The following is a 21,076-nucleotide window of genomic DNA, read 5'->3' on the forward strand; positions in this document are numbered from 1 at the left end:
TCGAAGAGTTTTCCTTCTGTTCGTGTTCAGTAGAGAGGTCAGCCTCCTGAGGCATCGACCTGGGAGTTCGAGTCCTATATGCAGAGCTATTATCCCCATCCTTTCCCCGACTCAGGTATTTCCTTCTTTTGTTCGTTCGAGGACAAACGATTGTTTTAGAGGTGGAGAATGTGATGACCCAAAAGGTCATCACTTATTTGAAAATGAAATTCAGCATTCCAAGGCTTTAAAAACCTCTTCTAGCATCACCTCGATTTACGTGCATAGTCCGGACGCGTAGCCGGAAAGCCTATATGTGAAAATCTGTGAAAAATAATAAATTTTGACTATAAAATAAATTAATTTGACTTCGGTCAATATTTTGGGTAAACGGACCCGGACCTGTGATTTGACGGTCCCGAAGGGTCCATGGAAAAATATGGGACTTGGGTGTATGTCCAGAATTGAATTCCGAGGTCCCGAGCCCCAGAAATGAATTTTTAAAGAAAATTATTTTCTAAAATTGTTTAAAGGATTTGGAAATGAATTTTGATTAGAACATGTTGGTATCGGGTCCGTATTTTGGTTCCGGCACTCGGTACAGGTCTTATATGTTATTTAAGATAATTCCGTGAAGTTGGGTAACAAACAGAATCTATTTGACGTGATTCGGACCTTAAATGCAAAATTTGATGTTTAAAGAAGTTTTGAGAAATTTCATTGATTTTGAGGTTTAATTCGATGTTCATGATGTTATTTTGGTGATTTGAGTACACAAATAAGTCCGTAGGATGTTTTTGAGGTTGTGTGTATATTTCGTTTGGAGCCCCTAGGGCTCGAGTGAGTTTTGGATAGATGTCGGGGTGATTTAGACTTAGAAAAATCTGGTTTTCTGCTGTTGCTGGTGTCCAGTTATTTTGTACTATGCGATCGCATAGTGTAAACTTTAGGGGTCCTATTTTGTGCTATGCGATCGCATAGGTCCTTCCGCGATCGCGTAGAGTAAATTCTGGGAGGTCACAATTTGTTCTATGCGATCGCATTGTTTCTTCCGCGATCACAGTGACCAATCTCCCTTACCCTATGCGATCGCATTCCTTTCTTCGCGATCGCATAGACCAAAATCTGCCCAGATATTTTTAAGTTCAAAAACAGAATGTATTACGAGAGTTTCACCATTTTTCACAAACTTCTTCTTCTCCACACCTCCTGGGCGATTTTTGAAGAGGAACTTCACCATAGCTTCATAGGTATGTAATCATAAGCTCATTTTCTTCCATTCTTATCAACACCCACTAGATTTCTAGGCCTAAAACATGAGATTAAGGGTAGAAATTAGGGATTTACGTAGAGTTAGGGCTTTGCGATTATAAGGAAATTTGACCTCGTTTCGGGGTCATATTTCAAAACAAATTATATATTTGGGTCCGTGGGTGATCGGGTTTTGGTCCAAATCTCGTGTTTTGACCAAGCGGGTCCAGGATCAATTTTTGACTTTTTGGGAAGAATGATGGTAAGGCTATAATTAAGCATTGGAATTGGATTTTCTAGAGTTTATTGATGTTATTAAGTCGATTATGTCTAGATAAAATTGATTTGGAGCCAAATTCAAAAGGAAAAGCGATGTTTGAGGCTTGAGTTGGCCGTGGAAGTTCGAGGTAAGTGTTCGATCTAACCTTAGCTTGAGGTATTAGGAGTTTTGTCCTATTTGCTATTTGCTTCTTGTTGAGTACAACGTATAGGCATGGTGACGAGTATCTATACGTTGGTGTCAAGCATGACCGTGAGTTTTAAATTGTAATTTATTGTGTTCTTAAATAATACTACGGATGCTTTAATTGATGATTCTCGGTATTGAGCAAGGATTAAGATTGTTTTCGAGGAAATTACTTATGATTGAGTACTGGTGTTAGCTGAGATGATTAGATGTTGGATTAAGGTTGGTTATAGTTGTTTCTCCCTTGCCGGGACGCATTTACTTTTACTGTCGATTCCCTTGCCGGGATAGTGTAGTTCTTTGTTGATTCCTTGCCAGGACTCTTGGTATGGTTGTTGTTAAATGTACAACATTATATTGGATCGGGTTGCATGCCGCAACAATGTTATACTGGATCGGGTTGCACGCCGCAACAATGTTATACTGGATCGGGTTGCACACCGTAACAATGTTATGTTGGATCAGGTTGCACACCGCAACAATGATACAGTTGGATCGGGTTGCACGCCGCAACCGTGTTAAATGATAGGGATCGGGTTGTGCGCCGCAATAGTGTTAAATGATAGGGATCGGGTTGCGCGCTGTGACAGTGTTAAATGATAGGGATCGGGTTGCGCGCCGCAACAGTGTTATTGTTCTTTTGTTGGAGATCTTGGATTGTTCTCTCATATTTCTCTTAAGTTTCTGCTGGATTTGATATTCTCCCCGCATCATGCACCCCCTCCCATTTTTAATTGTTTATTCCTGTTTTATTTTTCGCTGTATATTATATAACTCCACAGGTTTATCTGAAGTCTGATCCTAGCCTCGTCACTACTTCATCGGGGTTAGGCCAGGCACTTACCGGCACATGGGGTCAGTTGTGTTGATGCTATACTCTGCACTATGTGTAGATTCCGGAGCGGCTTTTGGACAGTAGCACTTGGGGAGCCTACCTTCTGTCCAGCTAGAGATCCTGAGGTAGTCCTGCAGGCGTCCGCAGATCCGACGTTCTCTTCTACTTTATTATGTACTCTGTTTTCGTTTGATTTCTAGACAGATTGTATTTCTTTCTGACATGAATTGAGCCTTTAGGATATGAATTGGACTTTTAGGATATAAATTGGACTTTTAGTTTATGTATTGAAATTTTAGTTTATAAATTGAAATTTTAGGATATGAATTGAACTTTTGTGGATATGAATTGAAATTTTAGGATATAAATTGAACCTTTAGGATATGAATTGAAATTTTGTGTATGAATTAAAATTTTAGGATATGAATTGAGCCTTTAGGATATGAATTGAACATTTACGATATGAATTGGACTTTTAAGATATGAATTGAGCCTTTAGCATATGAGTTGAAATTTTAGGATATGAATTGAACTTTTAATTTATGTATTGGAATTTTTGTTTATAAATTGAAATTTTAGGATATGAATTGAACTTTTAATTTATGAATTGAAACTTTAGGATATGAATTGAACCATTCGGATATGAATTGAAATTTTGTATATGAATTGAACTTTTAGGATATGAATTGAGCATTTAGGATATGAATTGAACTTTTAGAATATAAATTGGACTATTAGTTTATGTATTGGAATTTTAGTTTATAAATTGAAATTTTATGATATGAATTGAACTTTTGTGGATATGAATTGAAATTTTAGGATATTAATTGAACCTTTAGGATATGAATTGAATTTTTGTGTATGCATTGAAATTTTAGGATATGAATTGAGCCTTTAGGATATGAATTGAGCCTTTAGGATATGAATTGAACCTTTAGGATATGAATTGGACTTGTAGTTTATGTATTGAAATTTTAGTTTATAAATTAAAATTTTAGGACATGAATTGCACTTTTAGTTTATGTATTGGAATTTTAGTTTATAAATAGAAATTTTAGGATATGAATTGAACTTTTAATTTATTAATTGAAATTTTAGGATATGAATTGAACCATTAGGATATGAATTGAAATTTTTGTGTATGAATTGAACTTTTAGGATATGAATTGAGCCTTTAGGATATGAATTGAACTTTTAGGATATTGTAACGACCCGACCGGTCGCTTTGAGCTTTTGCATTTTTTCCGCCAGTTCTCGGGCATGACTTGCCCCGTGTTGTGTATTATGACTTATGTAAATCGTTGGTGTTGGGTTTCAGGTTAATCAGAATGAATTTGGAAGAATAGTCTCAATTGAAAGCTTAAAATTTGAAAGGTTTGACCAAAATTTGATTTATATGTATTTGATCTCGGATGGGAATTTTTATGATTTGGTTAGCTCTGTTAGGTGATTTGGGACTTAGGAGCATGATCGGAATGCATTTTGGAAGTCCGTGGAAGGTTTAGACTTGGATTGGCGAAATTGAGATTTCGACGCTTTCCGGTCGATAGGTGAGAATTTGATATAGGGGTCAGAATGGAACTCTGAGTGTTCCAATAGTTTTGTTGTGTCATTTAGGATGTGCGTGCAAAATTTCACGTCATTCGGACGAGATTTGATAGACTTTTTGATCGAAAGCATAATTTAAGAGTTCTTGGAGTTCTTAGGCTTGAATCCGAAGTTGATTTTGTGTTTTGATGTTGTTCGGAGTGATTCGAAAACTCGACTAGGTGTTAGTGATGTTATGGGAGGTGTTGTTGTGTTTGGGTAGAGGTCTGATGGCTCCGGGTGTGTTTCGGGTGAGTTTTGAGCGAATACGGACATTTCGGAACTTAGAAAATGGATGGGGCAGAAGTTTTAGTGCTGGCCGCAGTAGAATTAGCGCTGGGCGCACTGGCTTAGTGCTGGGCGCATAAAAGTGACCGCGGCCGCGGTCATGAAGATCTGCAGATCGTCGGTCCAACTTCGGAAGCTCATATAATTTGATCCACAAGGAATTTTGAGATGATTCAAAAATGAAAGTTGTAGCTCTTCGTGTCTAGTTTCTAGAAAGGTAAAGATATTGCAATTAGGACATCTGTAGCAAACGTTATGGCCAAAATACTAAAGTCTGTCACTACAGAGGAAGGCCTATGCGGCCGCGGTTGTGTTTGCGCGGACCGTGGTCGATTTGGTGCGGCCTGCGGAGGCTGAAACCTGAGGGGTACCCTATAAATATGAGGTTTTGGGTTTTATTTAATATTTTGACCTAGAGAGCTCGAATTTTGGCAATTTTTCTAAGGTTTTTCAAGAAATTCATCAGGGTAAGTGATTTTAACTCAGATTTGGCTAGAACACATGAATCTATCACTGAATTCATCATTTAATTCGTGATTTGGGATGGAATTTGGGAAGAAAATTATGAAACCTTTCAAAAATATAAAATGATGAATTAAAGGACCAAATGGTATCAGAATTGGATAATTTTGGTATGGTTAGACTTGTGAGGGTATGAGGATTCTGAAAATGTAAATTTTACCTGATTTCGAGACGTGGGCCCGGGGCTCGGGATTTGCTAATTTCGGTATTTTTGATATTTTTCGAATGTTTTCGCTTGGGCTTTGTTCCCTTAGCATATTGTGACGTATTCGATCTGATTTTGGATAGATTCAACGTGCGTGGAGGCCAATTCGAGGGGTAAAGGCATCGCGAACTAGAGAATTAGCCAGTTCGAGGTGAGTAATGGTTGTAAATGATGTCCTGAGGGTTTGAAATCCCAGATTGCACATCGTAATGTTATATTGAGGCAAGATACGCGCTGGATGATAAGCGTGGGGTCTTTCACTACTGGGGATTGTGACTTGGTCCATCCTGATTGATGATTTTACCAAATATTTGACTGAAATTCATTTGTTATCATCATGATTTGGGCTAATTGCCATATTTGGGCTTCGTGCCAACTATTTGAACCCTTCGGGAATTTTTATCACTGTTTCCTCACTGCTTGACTTATTATTTGAACTCAGTGCTGTTGATATCTACTGTTTTACAAGCTCAACCACTTTTACTCAGATTTGAAACTAAAATGATATTTCTACATCATGTTTTGGGCTGAGAACTATTGTTTTACTAATGCCCAAGGGGCTTATGATGATTTTCGGACTGAGTGAGGCCAAGGGCCATATGTGAGGATATGCTGAGTGATATAAGGGCGAAAGCCTGAGTTACTATTTATGCCACGCGGTGGCTTGAGTGATGTGAGGCCGAGTGATATGAGGCCAATGGCCTGAGATACTTTATATGCCACGCGGTGGCTTGAGTGATGTGAGGATATGCTGAGTGATGATGCCACGAGGTGGCCTGATATAACACTTGGGCCGTAAGGGGCCCCTGCGGAGTCTGCACACCCACAGTGAGCGCGGGTACCCATTGTTCTGAGTGGTTGATGCTATGACCGAGGGGCTGATATGAGTGATTGTGAGGTAGCCCAAGGGCTGATACTATTCTAAGAGTGAGCCCGAGGGGCTGATACTGTATTGAGAGTAAGCCCGAGGGGCTGATACTATATTGAGAGTGAGCCCGAGGGGCTGATACTATGCTGAGCGATTGATACTGTGCCCGAGTGGCAGATTTCTACTTGTTATTTACCTGTTAAATTACCGGTTTTACTTGTTTTAAAAGGAATATCATATGATTTCTGTACTGATTTACTACTTTAAGTGATTTTACTGCTTTATATGGAATTGCTTTGTGCCTTTACGTGTTTTCATACTTTCAGCCATTATTTATAATTATTACTCACTGAGTCGGAGTACTCACATTACTCCCTGCACCTTGTGTGCAGATTCAGGTATGTTTTGGCTGATCGGAGGTAGAGTCATCAGAGTTTAGCAAGGTAGTTGCCGGCGTTCGCAACACTGCTTTTCTCTCTCCTCATTTAATTAGTCTGTATTTGTACACTCTAGTCTTTAAGTTGTATTTATACCCTAGTAGATGCTCGTGACTTGTGACACCCCGGTTAGGGATGTGTCGGGATGGTTCTTGCGGTTATTATCGTTAAATTTCGCAATTTATGAGTACTATATTATATGTTATTACTGTTTATGATGTTTAACTGTTTAAAGAAGGTGTTCCGTTTTGGTCTGGCTGGCCTTGTCTTCATGAGAGGCACCATCACGACCGGGTTCGGGGATTGGGTCGTGACAAGTTGGTATCAGAGCTTAGGTTACATAGGTCTCACGAGTCATGAGCAGGTTTACTAGAGTCTCGCAGATCAGTACAGAGACGTCTGTATTTATCCTCGAGAGGCTGCAGAACCTTTAGGAAAACTTCATATTCTTGAATTCTTATCGTGCGTCCTTGATTCAGCTTGAAAAATAACTCTTGAAATTCCTTCCACGCGTTCCTATGCGTGCATGAGCGCTCAGTATCAGATGTACATCGATGGCTTGTGATTCCCTGATCGAGGGGCGAGGTATGATCTCTGTGAGTTTGATGTTGGGCTAGTCTAGAGGACTTAAGGCTGGATATTTGCCTACGGCTTGAGCACCGTGGTGTTGATTGTGTGAGCAAGTGTTTTGAACTTATATGTGCGGTATTGTCCCTATTAGTAGAAGTGATGGCTGACAACTATGTGATGAGTATGTTGGTACTGCGAGAGTTATCTATATGATTTGGAAGTGCCGAAGGAGGTCTGATGGATGATAGATGAACTATTAAGTGTTTGATTTTCATTGTGGTTGGATGTGTAGCCCCAAGTTATGGGCGCGTGAAGAATCTTTTCATGTCTCCTAGTTGGAGTGAAGTAAAATTCATGTTGCAGTATGAGTTCAGACTCAGGAAAATTAAGTGACTGTGTAATGTGTATGACGGTGGAAGGTATACAGAAATGTTATATTAAGGCGAAGTAGGCAAGTTGTCTCCTGCGGTGTTCTGAGATTGTGTGATCCTTATGCTGTCTGTTAGAAGATCTCATTCACAAGTGAAACATATGTGTTGAAATTTAAATTTGGGTCACTTGATAGAGTGGGATTAACTATTACGAGAGTGAATGCGAGATTTACATAGAGTTAAAGTACCCGATGGTCGGTGTTTCAAGAGCTTATAAAGGACTGAGTCTAATCTTACTATGGTATTATGGAAGCAATAAAGTATACGCGTTATAAGTTATGGTGCATGTTTTGATCTATGGATTTGAGCCAAGTGGGGGAGTCCGCTATTGAATTGTTGATTGCACGGTTATGTGCTCTAATGGTTCCAGTTTGAGGCGTATTTGTGAATCAGCTATGGCTCGAGTAAAGGAAATTTCAATAAAGGTTATGTTATGCCTTATGGGTGTACGAGAATCGGGGAATGACTTGAGTTGTGGTTGGTAAGGAATGCTCAGTGCATAGGGCAGGGAGTTGCTTGGTTATATCGAAATGAGGTCACATTCTGCAGTGTTGGAGAGCAAATGAAGCATAGGTTGTTTGGTTCGTTTAATCAATCTAACTACGGTTTAAGTAGAGTGGATGCCTCTAGAGAATGGTCCTATTGTGTTCAAAATTTTGCATGTAACAATTGGATATTTTCAAGTTGTATGTGTGGTTAGGAACTGAGTTTTCCTTGGAAGACGTCAAGACTTGTGGTGTTTTCTATATTAATTGTGGGATTCTATGTACTAATATTAGGAGGTAACGGATTTAGATTCGCAGGAAGTTCTTCAGAGCGAAGTATTTCGAATGTAGTGCTTTTGGGAATATTTAAGAGAGAATATCAAGTTGAAAATGAATCCGAAGGAAATTTAGATAGATGGGGTAGCTTGATAGTAAGCTGGATCAGTATGGCAAGGATATGATTAGTTCCTTGGGTGTGTATGGGGTAATGAGTTCCTACAGGTATTTCGCAGCAATGTTTTTAGGTTTTGATGGCTTGCGTAGCTTGGTCGAGTTAGAAGATTTAGTCCTGGCAGGTCTGGTTTGTGCAAGGGGAACTCAGAGAGCCCTTGATGGTTTCTACCTTGGTTGGAGATGTATATTTTCTATGGGCATGAGGAGCATGCGATGTATAGTGGTTCTTTGCTAGATGGGATCAATGGAAAGTTCTTGGCTAGTGGAATGCATAGTGGCTTGCTGTTCGGAAGGGATATGAAGTTCTCATGGGTATCCTAAAATGATTATGGGTTATGCAGTATGTTATAAATGATTGGGAAGTGTGTGTGTGAGGTTGCAGTTCAGTTTTGAACGGAAAGTCATATAATTCTTAGGCAGCACGGGCAGTTTCAGATAATTAGAGGAACGAGTTTCAGATAATTAGAGGAACGAGCTTCAGATAATTAGAGGAAGAGTCTTCGGATAATTAAGGAAATGGCATTGCTAATTTGGGGTGATTTGACGAGGGCATATGTTTCAGAAAGGGCAATGTAATTAAGTTGGTGATACATCGGTAGTATTTGGCATTTTCCGGTTAGAACGACTTTTGATACTCGTGTTTGCTTGGTGGCACAGAGGAATTCTAGATTATCTGTCATGGAATGATTGAGTATTCGAGGTGTGGTATGCATTCAGACGGCGGAATTGGAACTAGATATATGGATTCATGGGCCATATGGAGTTGGAGACGGTAAGTTCTCATATTCAGGCTATGTATAGGTTGTGAGTTGTATGTATCGGCACTGTTTAGTGACTATCGGGATTTGGAGACCCGAGCGGATCTTTTGTTGCTTGGTATGTTAGATTTTGGATGTGATATTGGGTTCAGACTGGTTGTCTCCATGTTGTGTCATTCTGGACTATTGCACTAAGGCGACATTGTTGGCTATGCTGAAAATGCCACGGATTGAATGGCGAGGTCCGTAGGATTATGCCCTAGTGGAGTGGTTTTATATTTTGAAGGCCCAGCGGACGGTTGGGAAGGAATGTCTTCCTTATTTGGGATTTCGTGACAGATGTTAATGTAGAGGCTCCTAGCATTGATTTAGTTCCGGTGGTGAGGGACTTTTCGGATATGTTTCTTGTGGCCGGGCATGTTGTCGGGCAAGGTTGTTGATTTCGGTATTGATTTGATGCTAGGCACTATATCGTATGGCACCAGCAGAGTTAAAGGAGTTGAAGAGCAACTCCAGGATTTTTGTGATAAGGAGCTCGTTGCAGGTCAATGTGGATGCGTGTTTTAATTTAAATCGACTTGGTTGGATCTGAATTGTACTGTTGAGGGGTGTATTGATTTGATTGTTATTGAGCTTATTAGTAATCTGGGGAGATCCATGAGTTACCTTTCTATGTTGCGAGATATTATGATTTGTTGGTTATAGGTACATGTGGTGCGGTTCTATTGGGGTCTCGTAGTGGAATTCGAGCGGGAAGAGTAATTGGGTGTTGCTAGGTGAATGGCGTATCGGTTATGTCCTTTCGGATTTGCATGGTGTATGTTATTTACTTCACCGTGAGTATGATGAATTGCTTTGGTTCCAGATATCAAATTGTGCGTGGTTGTCAATTTCGAGCTAGTGACTTAAGGTGGTTCATGTGCGGCAGTATTGGATAGGATCGCACATCGTAGCGAAGTTATGTGGAGGTATGACCTTGTGGGTTAGACTCGTGTGTGTTGTTCTTATGATGTGAGACGGGTTCTCAGCCTTGTGTTGGGGTGGTACCGGTGAGCTTGAGGTACAGCTCTTTCATTTGAGTCATTTTCATGATTTGAGTATGTTCGGACTGTTGCGTATTGATGCGTGTATTGTGCAAGTTGTGGCTTAGGCCTGTATGGATGTGTCATGTCACTAGAGTAATATGTTGGATTAGAGGAGATCATTGGGGCTCATTAATAAATACGAACGAATGTGATTTCAGCATGTTGGAAGGATAGTATCGAGCTTCGGTTCAGAAATTTGCTGTGGTATTTGCCAAGGAAGAAGTGGCTTCATGAATAGTTGATCTGGAAAATGGTTATGGCTTACCGCGTGTCTTAGTGATCATTGGCAGTATATGAAAGTGTTGGGATGAGACTCTAGTTGATAAGAGTTTTTCTATCGGTATGCGGATGTTGTGTGCAGCTGCTATGGTTAGAAGTTATCACTACATGTGTTGAGTTATATGGTATATCATGTGATTGCACCGGAGATAGCATATATGTTTTGTTACCGCTTGTTCGGACTTATTCACAGTATAAATGTGAAATTTTGATCGTGTCGATGATTTTAGAAGGGGAAATATGGTTCCATAGTTCATGGACTAGGATGGATTATGAAATTTCTGTTATATTGTGTTATCGAACCTATGCAAGATAGGGTGACGTGGGATCACCTCCGCGCATGTGCATGGTGAAGTTATTCAACAATTGGTTGGCTTTTGGAACAACTCTTGGCACGTTCGAGGACGAACATATGTTAAGTGGGGGAGGATGTAACGACCCGATCGGTCGCTTTGAGCTTTTGCATTTCGCCCGCCAGTTCTCGGGCATGACTTGCCCCGTGTGGTGTGTTATGACTTATGTAAATCGTTGGTGTTGGGTTTCAGGTTAATCAGAATGAATTTGGAAGAACAGTCTCAGTTGAAAGCTTAAAATTTGAAAGGTTTGACCAAAATTTGACTTATGTGTATTTGATCTCGGATGGGAATTTTTATGATTTGGTTAGCTCCGTTAGGTGATTCGGGACTTAGGAGCGTGATCAGAATGCATTTTGGAAGTTCGTGGAAGGTTTAGGCTTGATTGGAGAAATTGAGATTTCGGCGCTTTCCGGTCGATAGGTGAGATTTTGATATAGGGGTCAAAATGGAATTCCGAGAGTTCCAGTAGTTTCGTTGTGTCATTTGGGATGTGCGTGCAAAATTTTACGTCATTCGGACAAGATTTGATAGACTTTTTGATCGAAAGCATAATTTAAGAGTTCTTGGAGTTCTTAGGCTTGAATCCGAAGTTGATTTTGTGTTTTGATGTTGTTCGGGGTGATTCGAAAACTCGACTAGATGTTAATGATGTTATGGGAGGTGTTGGTGTGTTTGGGTTGAGGTCTAATGGCTCCGAGTGTGTTTCGGGTGAGTTTTGAGCGAGTACGGACATTTCAAAACTTAGAAAATGGATGGGGGCAGAATTTTTAGTGTTGGCCGCGGTAGAATTAGCGCTGGGCGCGCTGGCTTAGTGTTGGGCGCGTAAAAATGACCACGGCCGCGGTCATGAAGATCTGCAGATCGTCGGTCCAACTTCGGAAGCTCATATCTTTTGGTCCACAAGGAATATTGAGATGATTCAAAAATAAAAGTTGTAGCCCTTTCTGTCTAGTTTCTAGAAAGGTAAAGATATCGCAATTGGGACATCTGTAGCAAAATTTATGGCCAAAATACTAAAGTCTGTCACTGTAGAGGAAGGCCTGTGCGGCCACGGTTGTGTTTACACGGACCGGGGTCGATTTGGTGCGACCCGCGGAGGCTGAAACCTGAGTGGTACCCTATAAATACGAGGTTTGGGGTTCATTTAATATTTCGACCTAGAGAGCTCGGATTTTGGCGATTTTACGAAGTTTTTTCAAGCAATTCATCGGGGTAAGTAATTTTAACTCAGATTTGGCTAGAATACATGAATTTATCATTTAATTCGTGATTTGGGATGGAATTTGGGAAGAAAATTATGAAACCTTTCAAAAATGTAAAATGATAAATTGAAGGACCAAATGGTATCAGAATTGGATAATTTTGGTATGGTTAGACTTGTGACGGTATGAGGATTCTGAAAATGTAAATTTTACCCGATTCCGAGACGTTGGCTCGGGGCTCGGGATTTGCTAATTTCGGGATTTTTGATATTTTCGAATGTTTTCGCTTGGGCTTTGTTCCCTTAGAATATTGTGACGTATTCGTTCTAATTTTGGATAGATTCGACGCGCGTGGACGCCAATTCGAGGGGTAAAGGCGTCGCGAGCTAGAGAATTAGCTAGTTCGAGGTGAGTAATGGTTGTAAATGATGTCCCGAGGGTTTGAAACCCCGGATTACACACCGTAATGCTATATTGAGGCAAGATACGCGCTGGATGATAAGCGTGGGGTCTTTCACTACTGGGGATTGTGACTTGGTCCATCCCGATTGATGATTTTACCGAATATTTGACTGAAATTCATTTGTTACCATCATGATTTGGGCTGATTGCCATATTTGGGCTTCGTGCCAACTATTTGAACCCTCCGGGGATTCTTATCACAGTTTCCTCACTACTTGACTTATTATTTGAACTCAGTGCTATTGATATATACTGTTTTACAAGCTCAGCCACTTTTACTCAGATTTGAAACTAAAATGATATTTCTACATCATGTTTTGGGCTAAGAACTACTATTTTACTAATGCCCAAGGGGCTTATGATGATTTTCGGACTGAGTGAGGCCGAGGGCTATATGTGAGGATATGCTGAGTGATATGAGGCCGAGGGCCTGAGTTACTATTTATGCCACGTGGTGGCTTGAGTGATGTGAGGATATGCTGAGTGTTGATGCCATGAGGTGGCTTGATATAGCGCTTGGACCGTAAGGGGCCCCTCCGGAGTCTGCACACCCACAGTGAGCGCGGGTACCCATTATTCTGAGTGATTGATGTTATGCCCGAGGGGCTAATATGAGTGATTGTGAGGTAGCCCGAGGGGCTGATACTATTCTGAGAGTGAGCCCGAGGGGCTGATACTGTACTGAGAGTGAGCCCGAGGGGCTGATACTGTACTGAGCGATTGATACTGTGCCCGAGAGGCGGATTTCTACTTGTTATTTACCTGTTAAATTACTGGTTTTACTTGTTTTAAAAGGAATATCATTTGATTTCTGTACTTATTTACTGCTTTAAGTGATTTTACTGCTTGATATGGAATTGCTTTGTGCCTTTACATGTTTTCATACTTTCAACCATTATTTATAATCATTACTCGCTGAGTCGGAGTACTCACATTACTCCCTGCACCTTGTGTGCAGATTCAGGTATGTTTTGGTTGATATGAGGTAGAGCCATCAGAGTTTAGCAAGGTAGCTGCCGGCGTTCGCAACACTACTTTTCTCTCTCCTCATTTAATTAGTCTGTATTTGTACACTCCAGGCTTTCAGTTGTATTTATACCCTAGTAGATGATCGTGACTTGTGACACCCCGGTTAGGGCTGTGTCGGGATGGTTCTTGCGGTTATTATCGTTAAATTCCGCAATTTATGAGTACTATATTATATGTTATTACTATTTATGATGATTAACTGTTTAAAGAAGGTGTTCCGTTTTGTTCTGGTTGGCCTTGTCTTCACGAGAGGCGCTGTCACGACCGGGTTCGGGGATTGGGTCGTGACAGATATGAATTGGACTTTTAGTTTATGTATTGGAATTTTAGTTTATAAATTCAAATTTTAGGATATGAATTAAACTTTTGTGGATGTGAATTGAAATTTTAGGATATGAATTGAACCTTTAGGATATGAATTAAATTTTTTGTGTATGAATTGAACTTTTAAGATATGAATTGAGCCTTTAGGATATGAATTGGACTTTTAGGATATGAATTTGACTTTTAGTTTATATATTGGAATTTTAGTTTATAAATTGAAATTTTAGGATATGATTTGAACTTTTGTTGGGTTGTTGTGGAGATTTTGGTATTGAAATTGTAGTTTATGAATTGAATTATATTGTTATTTAGGGAATTTGGTTTCACGACCCAGATTTCCCACCCTCGGGAGTCGTGATGGAGCCTACTAATGTGAGCTAGGCAAGCCGAACCTTTAATCTAATTGCTTCATTAATCAATTATATCTTTTTAAAAAATATAAGACAATAACGTGGTAATAGCGGAAATTCAAATTTAAGCGGAAGACAACAATAAGATTTATGAAAACTGCATCTATTACGAATACTTAAGCCTTAACCACACAAACCTGGAGTCACAGTGTCACAGACTGTCTAAGATTGCTACATACAAAGTCTGAAGAAATAATAGTACACTGTTTCTGAATAAAAGGAAAATGAAATAGGAAATAGGGACAGAGGGAGACGCCAGGGCCTGCGGACGCCTGCAGGTCTACCTTGGGTTTCCGGATGGAGTGAAGGAAGCCTCCAAGCTACTGTCCAAAAGCTACTCCGGGATCTGCACATAGTGCAGAGTGTAGTATCAGCACAACCGACCCCATGTGCTAGTAACTGTCCAGCCTAACCCCGGCGATATAGTGACGAGGCTAGGACCAGACTACAAAATAAACCTGTGCAGTTCAAATATATATACAGCGGAAAAGAAATACAAAAATAAACAAATAAAGATAGGAGGGGGAGACATGTTTCGGGTAATAACAGGTAAAACAGAATATCAAGAGAATTATAAAGGAATCAAAATCAACCACTAACAAGAATAAGGAAAACAAAGGCAGATATCACTTTCTTTTCACATCTTGTTGCAGGCGTGAAACCCGATCCCATTTCCTGTATCTCGTGGCAGGCGTGCCACCCGCTCCCATTTCATTTATCTCGTGGTAGGCGTACCATCCGCTCCCATTTATGTATCTATTGGTAGGCGTACCACCCACTCCCATTTCATTATATCTTGAGGTAGGCGTACCACCCACTCCCATTTCATTATATCTTGTGGTAGGTGTACCACCCGCTCCCATTTCATTTATCTTGTGGTAGGCGTACCACCCACTCCCGTTTCATTTATCTTGTGGTAGGCATACCACCCGCTCCCATTTTATTATATCTTGTGGTAGGCTACCACCCGCTCCCATTTCATTTATCTTGTGGTAGGCGTACCACCCGCTCCTATTTCATTTATCTTGTGGTAGGCGTACCACCCGCTCCTATTTACAAGACAACAATGATCACAAGGATTCCCGACAAAGGAACAAGAGAAATATAACAACTTCCCGGCAAGAGAACAATACTATCAAAACAAATATCCCGGCAAGGGATCTTTAATATCAAACAAACACCCGGCAAGGGAACAATGGTGATAATAACATATGAAGCGCAATAAACTACAACAGAGTCACAACAATTATAATACAACACTCACGGGCATGCTTGACACCAACGTATAGATACTCGTCACCATGCCTATACGTCGTACTCCACAATTAACATGTAGCAAATAACACACAACTCCTAATACCTCAAGCTAAGGTTAGACCAAACACTTACCTCGATGCCACGAACACAATTCACGATTAAACTATAGCTTTACCGCTTGATTCCACCACAAATTTGCTCGTATTTAGTCACAAGTTACTTAATTACATCAATAAATGCTAAATGAATCAATCCCAATGCATGAAAATGAGTTTTCTAAAGTTTTACCCAAAAAGTCAAAGATTGCCCCCGGGCCCACATGGTCCAAACCTGGTGTTCGAATAAAAACCCGATTACCCATTCCCCCACGAACCCAAATATATAATTCATTTTGAAATCGGACCTCAAATCGTGGTCCAAATCCCCAAATTTTGAAAAACCTAGGTTCTACCCAAAACACCCAATTTCCCCCATGAAAATTATTGATTTTGGATTGAAATCATGTTGAAAGATGTTAATGATTGAAGGAAATGAGTTAAAATTAACTTACAATCGATTTGGAAGAAGAGTTGTTCTTGGAAAATCGCCCAAAGAAGTTTGTGTTTTGAAAAGATTTAAAAATGAGTTTAAAATCGTCTAAGTATAAAAGTTGCAGGTCGCAAGTATGGGAAATGCGAACAGGGGTTCGCAATTACGAACCCCCACCTCTGCTAAGTTGGGAAATGCGAAACAAGGTTCACATTTGCGAACCCTTCAGGGAAGCTAGACTTTCGCATTTGCAAAAGGGACCCTCGCATTTGCGAGTTGGAAATTGCGAGAGGGGAGTTGCATTTGCGTTTTAAGGCTAAAACATGGCTAATCACATTTACGATCAAAGCCTCGCATTTGCGAGCAAGACATGCCTGGACTGGTTTTCGCGTTTGTGATCCAGCCTTCGCATTCGCGAGCCAGGCTTCACAAATGCGAAGCCTGCAAGCCTGTTCATACCAGCAAAAATTTTTGTAACTTTCTATGTCTAAAAATCCACCCCGTGGCCTATCCAAAACTCACCTGAGCCCTCGGGGCTCCAAACCAAATATACACACAACCTCAAAAACATCCTACAGATTTATTCGTGTACTCAAATCACCAAAATAACATAATGAACATCGAATTAGACCTCAAGATCAATGAAATTTTCTCAAAACTCCTTTAAACATCAAATTTGCATTTTAGGTCCGCATCACGTCAAACAGATTCTATTTCTTACCAAACTTCACAGAATTATCTTAAATCATATATAAGACCTGTACTAGGTGTTGGAACCAAAATAAGGGCCCGATACTAACACGTTCTAATCAAAATTCATTTCCAAATCATTTAAACAATTTTCTCCATGAATTCATTTCCCGAGCTTGGAACCTCGGAATTCGATTCCGGGCATAGGCCCAAGTTTCATATTTTCCTACAGACCTTCTGGGACCGTCCAATCATGGGTCTGGGTCCGTTTACCCAAAACATTGACCAAAGTCAAATTAATTCATTTTATAGTCAAAATTTATCATTTTTCACAAATTTTCACACTTAGGCTTTCCGGCTATGCGCCCAGACTGCACACGCAAATCGAGGTGATGCTCGAAATATAGAATTTCATTTTTAAACAAGTGATTCATTCTCCACCTCTAAAACAATCGTTCGTCCTCGAACGGACAAAAGAAGGAAGTACCTGAGTCGGGGAAAAGATGGGCATAACGGCTCTGCATATCGGACTCGGACTCCCGGGTCGATGTCTCAGCAGGCTGACCTCTCAACTGAACACGAACAGAAGGAAAAATCTTCGATCTCAACTGAAAAACCTGCTGGTCTAGAATAGCTATCGGCTCCTCCTCATAAGACAAGTCCTTGTCCAACTGGACAGTGCTGAAATCTAACACGTGGGAAGGATCGCCGTGATATTTCCGAAGCATGGACATATGAAACACTGGATGCATGGCTGATAAGCTCGACGACAATGCAAGTCTATAAGCCACCTCTCCCACTCGATCGAGAATCTCAAATGGGCCAATGAACCTAGGGCTAAGCTTGACCTTCTTCCCAAATCTCATCACGCCCTTCATAGGCGACACTCGAAGCAATACTCGCTCATCGACCGTGAATGCCAAATCACGAACCATGCGGTCTGCATAACTCTTTTACCTGGACTGAATAATCTTTACCTTGTCCAAGGCCTCCTGAACCAAATTCGTACCCAACAATTGAGCCTCTCCCGACTCAAATCATCCAACCGGAGACCGGCACCGCCTACCATATAAAGCCTCATAAGGAGTCATCTAAATACTCGACTGGTAGCTGTTGTTGTAGGCAAACTCTGCTAAAGGCAAAAACTGATCCCACGAGCCTCTAAAGTCAATGACACAAGCTCGGAGCATATCCTCCAAAATCTGAATGATCTGCTCGGACTGCCCGTCCGTCTGAGGATGAAATGTTGTGCTCAACTCAACCCGCGTGCCCAACTCTCGTTGAACTGCTCTCCAGAAACGTGAGGTAAACTGCATACCTCGGTCCGAAATGATAGACTCGGGCACACCATGAAGACGAACAATCTCCCGGATATAGATCTCAGCTAACCTCTCGGAAGAATATGAGACTACCACAGGAATGAAATGTGCTGACTTGGTTAGCCTATCAACAATGACCCATACTGCGTCGAACTTCTCCGAGTCTACGGGAGTCCAACAACGAAGTCCATAGTGATCCGCTCCCACTTCCACTCGGGAAGCGCAATCCTTTGAAATAAACCACCATGCCTCTGATGCTCGTATGTAACTTGCTGACAATTCAAACACCGAGCCATATATGTAACGATATCCTTCTTCATTCTCCGCCACCAATAATGCTGCCGCAAATCCTAATACATCTTCGCAGCACCCGGATGAATAGAGTACCGAAAACTATGGGCCTCCTCTAAAATAAACTCTCAGAACCCATCCACATTAGGCACACAAACTCGACCCTGCAATCTCAAAACTCCATCATCACCTAAGGTAACCTGCTTGGCACCTCCGTGCTGCACTGTGTCTTTGAGGACACACAAATGGGGATCATCATACTGCCGATCTCGGATACGCTCCAATAATGAAGAACGAGCGATTGTGCAAGCTAACACACGTCTGGTCTCAGAAACATCCAACCTCACGAACTGATTGGCCAAAGCCTGAACATCCAAAGCAAGCGGTCTCTCACCGACCGGAATATAAGCAAGACTGCCCATACTGGCTAACTTCCTACTCAAAGCATCGGCCACTACATTGGACTTTCCCAGATGATATAAGATGGTAATATCATAATCCTTCAACAACTCCAACCACCTCATCTACCTCAAATTTAGCTCCTTTTGCTTGAACAAATACTGAAGACTCTTGTGATCCGTGAACACCTCACATGCCATGCCATACAGATAATGCCTTCAAATCTTCAACGCGTGCACAATGGCTGCTAACTCCAAATCATGAACCGGATAGTTCTTCTCATGAATCTTCAACTGCTGCGAAGCATAGGCAATGACCTTGCCATCCTGCATCAACACTACACCAAGTCCAATATGAGATGCATCACAATAAATTGTATAAGGCCCTGAACCTGTGGGCAAAACCAACACTGGTGCCGTAGTTAGAGCTATCATGAGCTTTTGAAAGCTTGCCTCACACTCATCCGACAATCTGAACTAGGCACCCTTCTGGGTCAACCTGGTCATCGGGGATACGATAGATGAAAACCCCTCCACGAACCGACGATAGTAGCCTGCCAATCTCAAGAAACTCCGAATTTTTGTAGCTAATGCTGGTCTAGGCTAGTTCTTGACTACCTCAATCTTCTTGGGGTCAACCTGAATACTCTCTGCTGATACAACATGACCCAGAAATGCAACTGAACTCAACCAGAACTCACACTTTGAGAACTTAGCATATAACTGACTATCCCTCAAGGTCTGAAGAACCACTCTAAGATGCTGCTCATGCTCCTCCCGGCTGCGGGAATAAATCAAGATATCATCGATGAAGACTATCACGAACGAATCCAAGTAAGGCCTGAACACTCAGTTCATCATATCCATAAAAGCTGCTGGGGAATTTGTCAACCCGAATGACATAACCAAGAACTCATAATGCCCATACCGAGTGCGAAAAACTGTCTTAGGGACATCGGATGCCCTAATCCTCAACTGATGGTAGCCAGATCTCATGTCAATCTTCGAAAATACCTTGTCACCTTGAAGCTAATCAAACAAATCATCAATACTTGGTAATGGATACTTATTCTTGATTGTAACCTTGTTCAACTGCCGGTAATCAATACATATTCTTATCGATCCGTCTTTCTTCTTAACAAACAACATCGGTGCACCCCAATGCGAAACACTGGGTCTAATGAAACCCTTCTCAAGCAAGTCTTGCAACTGCTCCTTCAACTCTTTCAACTCAGGCGGGTCTATACGATACGGCGGGATAGAAATGGGCTGAGTGCTTGGAGCCAAATCAATGCAAAAGTCAATATCCCTGTCGGGTGGCATACCCGGCAAGTCTAAAGGAGATACCTCAGAAAACACACGAACGACGGGCACAGAATCAATAGAAGGAACCTCGGCACTAGAATCACGAACATATGCCAAATAGGCCAAACACCCCTTCTCGACCATACGTCGAGCTTTCACATAAGAGATAACACTACGGGTAGAATGACTAGGAGTCCCTCTCCACTCTAAACGAGGTAAACCCGGTAAGGCTAAGGTCACAGTCTTGGCATGACAGTCCAAGATATCGTGGTAATGTGATAACCAGTCCATCCCTAATATGACATCAAAATTGACCATATCCAAAAGAAGCAAATTTACATGAGTCTCAAGACCTCCAATCACAACTATACATGAACGATGGACTCGATCTACCACAATAGAATCACCCACCGGCATAGACACATAAACAGGATCACTCAAAGAATCACTAGGCATGACCAGATACAGTGCAAAATAAGAGGACACATACGAGTACGTAGACCCTAGATCAAATAACACTGAAGCATCTCTATCTCAAACCAGAACCATACCTGTAATAACTACATCGGAAGCCTCAGCCTCGGGCCTGGCTAGAAGAGCATAACATCGGGGTTGGTCCCCACTACCCTGAACTACATCTCTGGGATGGCTTGCTGCTGGCTGGCCTCCACCTCTAGCGGCCTGAGCTCCACCTCTAATACCTCTACCTCCACCTCTAGCACCTCTACCCCCACCTCTATCTGGCTGGGCGGGCTGTGGAACACTTGGTGCCTGAACCATGGCACGGGAACCCTGATGCTGAGACCTACTCGGTGCTCAAGGGCAATACCTAGCAATGTGCCTTGTGTTGCCACAAGTAAAACAAGCCCTTGGCTGCTGGGGCTGATGACCCTAGAAACTCTGAAGTGGCGGTACACTGATAGGAGCTGGTGGTGCACTGTAGGACTGCTAATCAGAATACTGCATCTGAGAACCACGACCACCTGAAGCACCGTGAGAAACCTGA

This window comes from Nicotiana sylvestris, chromosome 9 (genome assembly GCF_000393655.2).
Source record: "Nicotiana sylvestris chromosome 9, ASM39365v2, whole genome shotgun sequence".
NCBI classification, from domain to species: domain Eukaryota; kingdom Viridiplantae; phylum Streptophyta; class Magnoliopsida; order Solanales; family Solanaceae; genus Nicotiana; species Nicotiana sylvestris.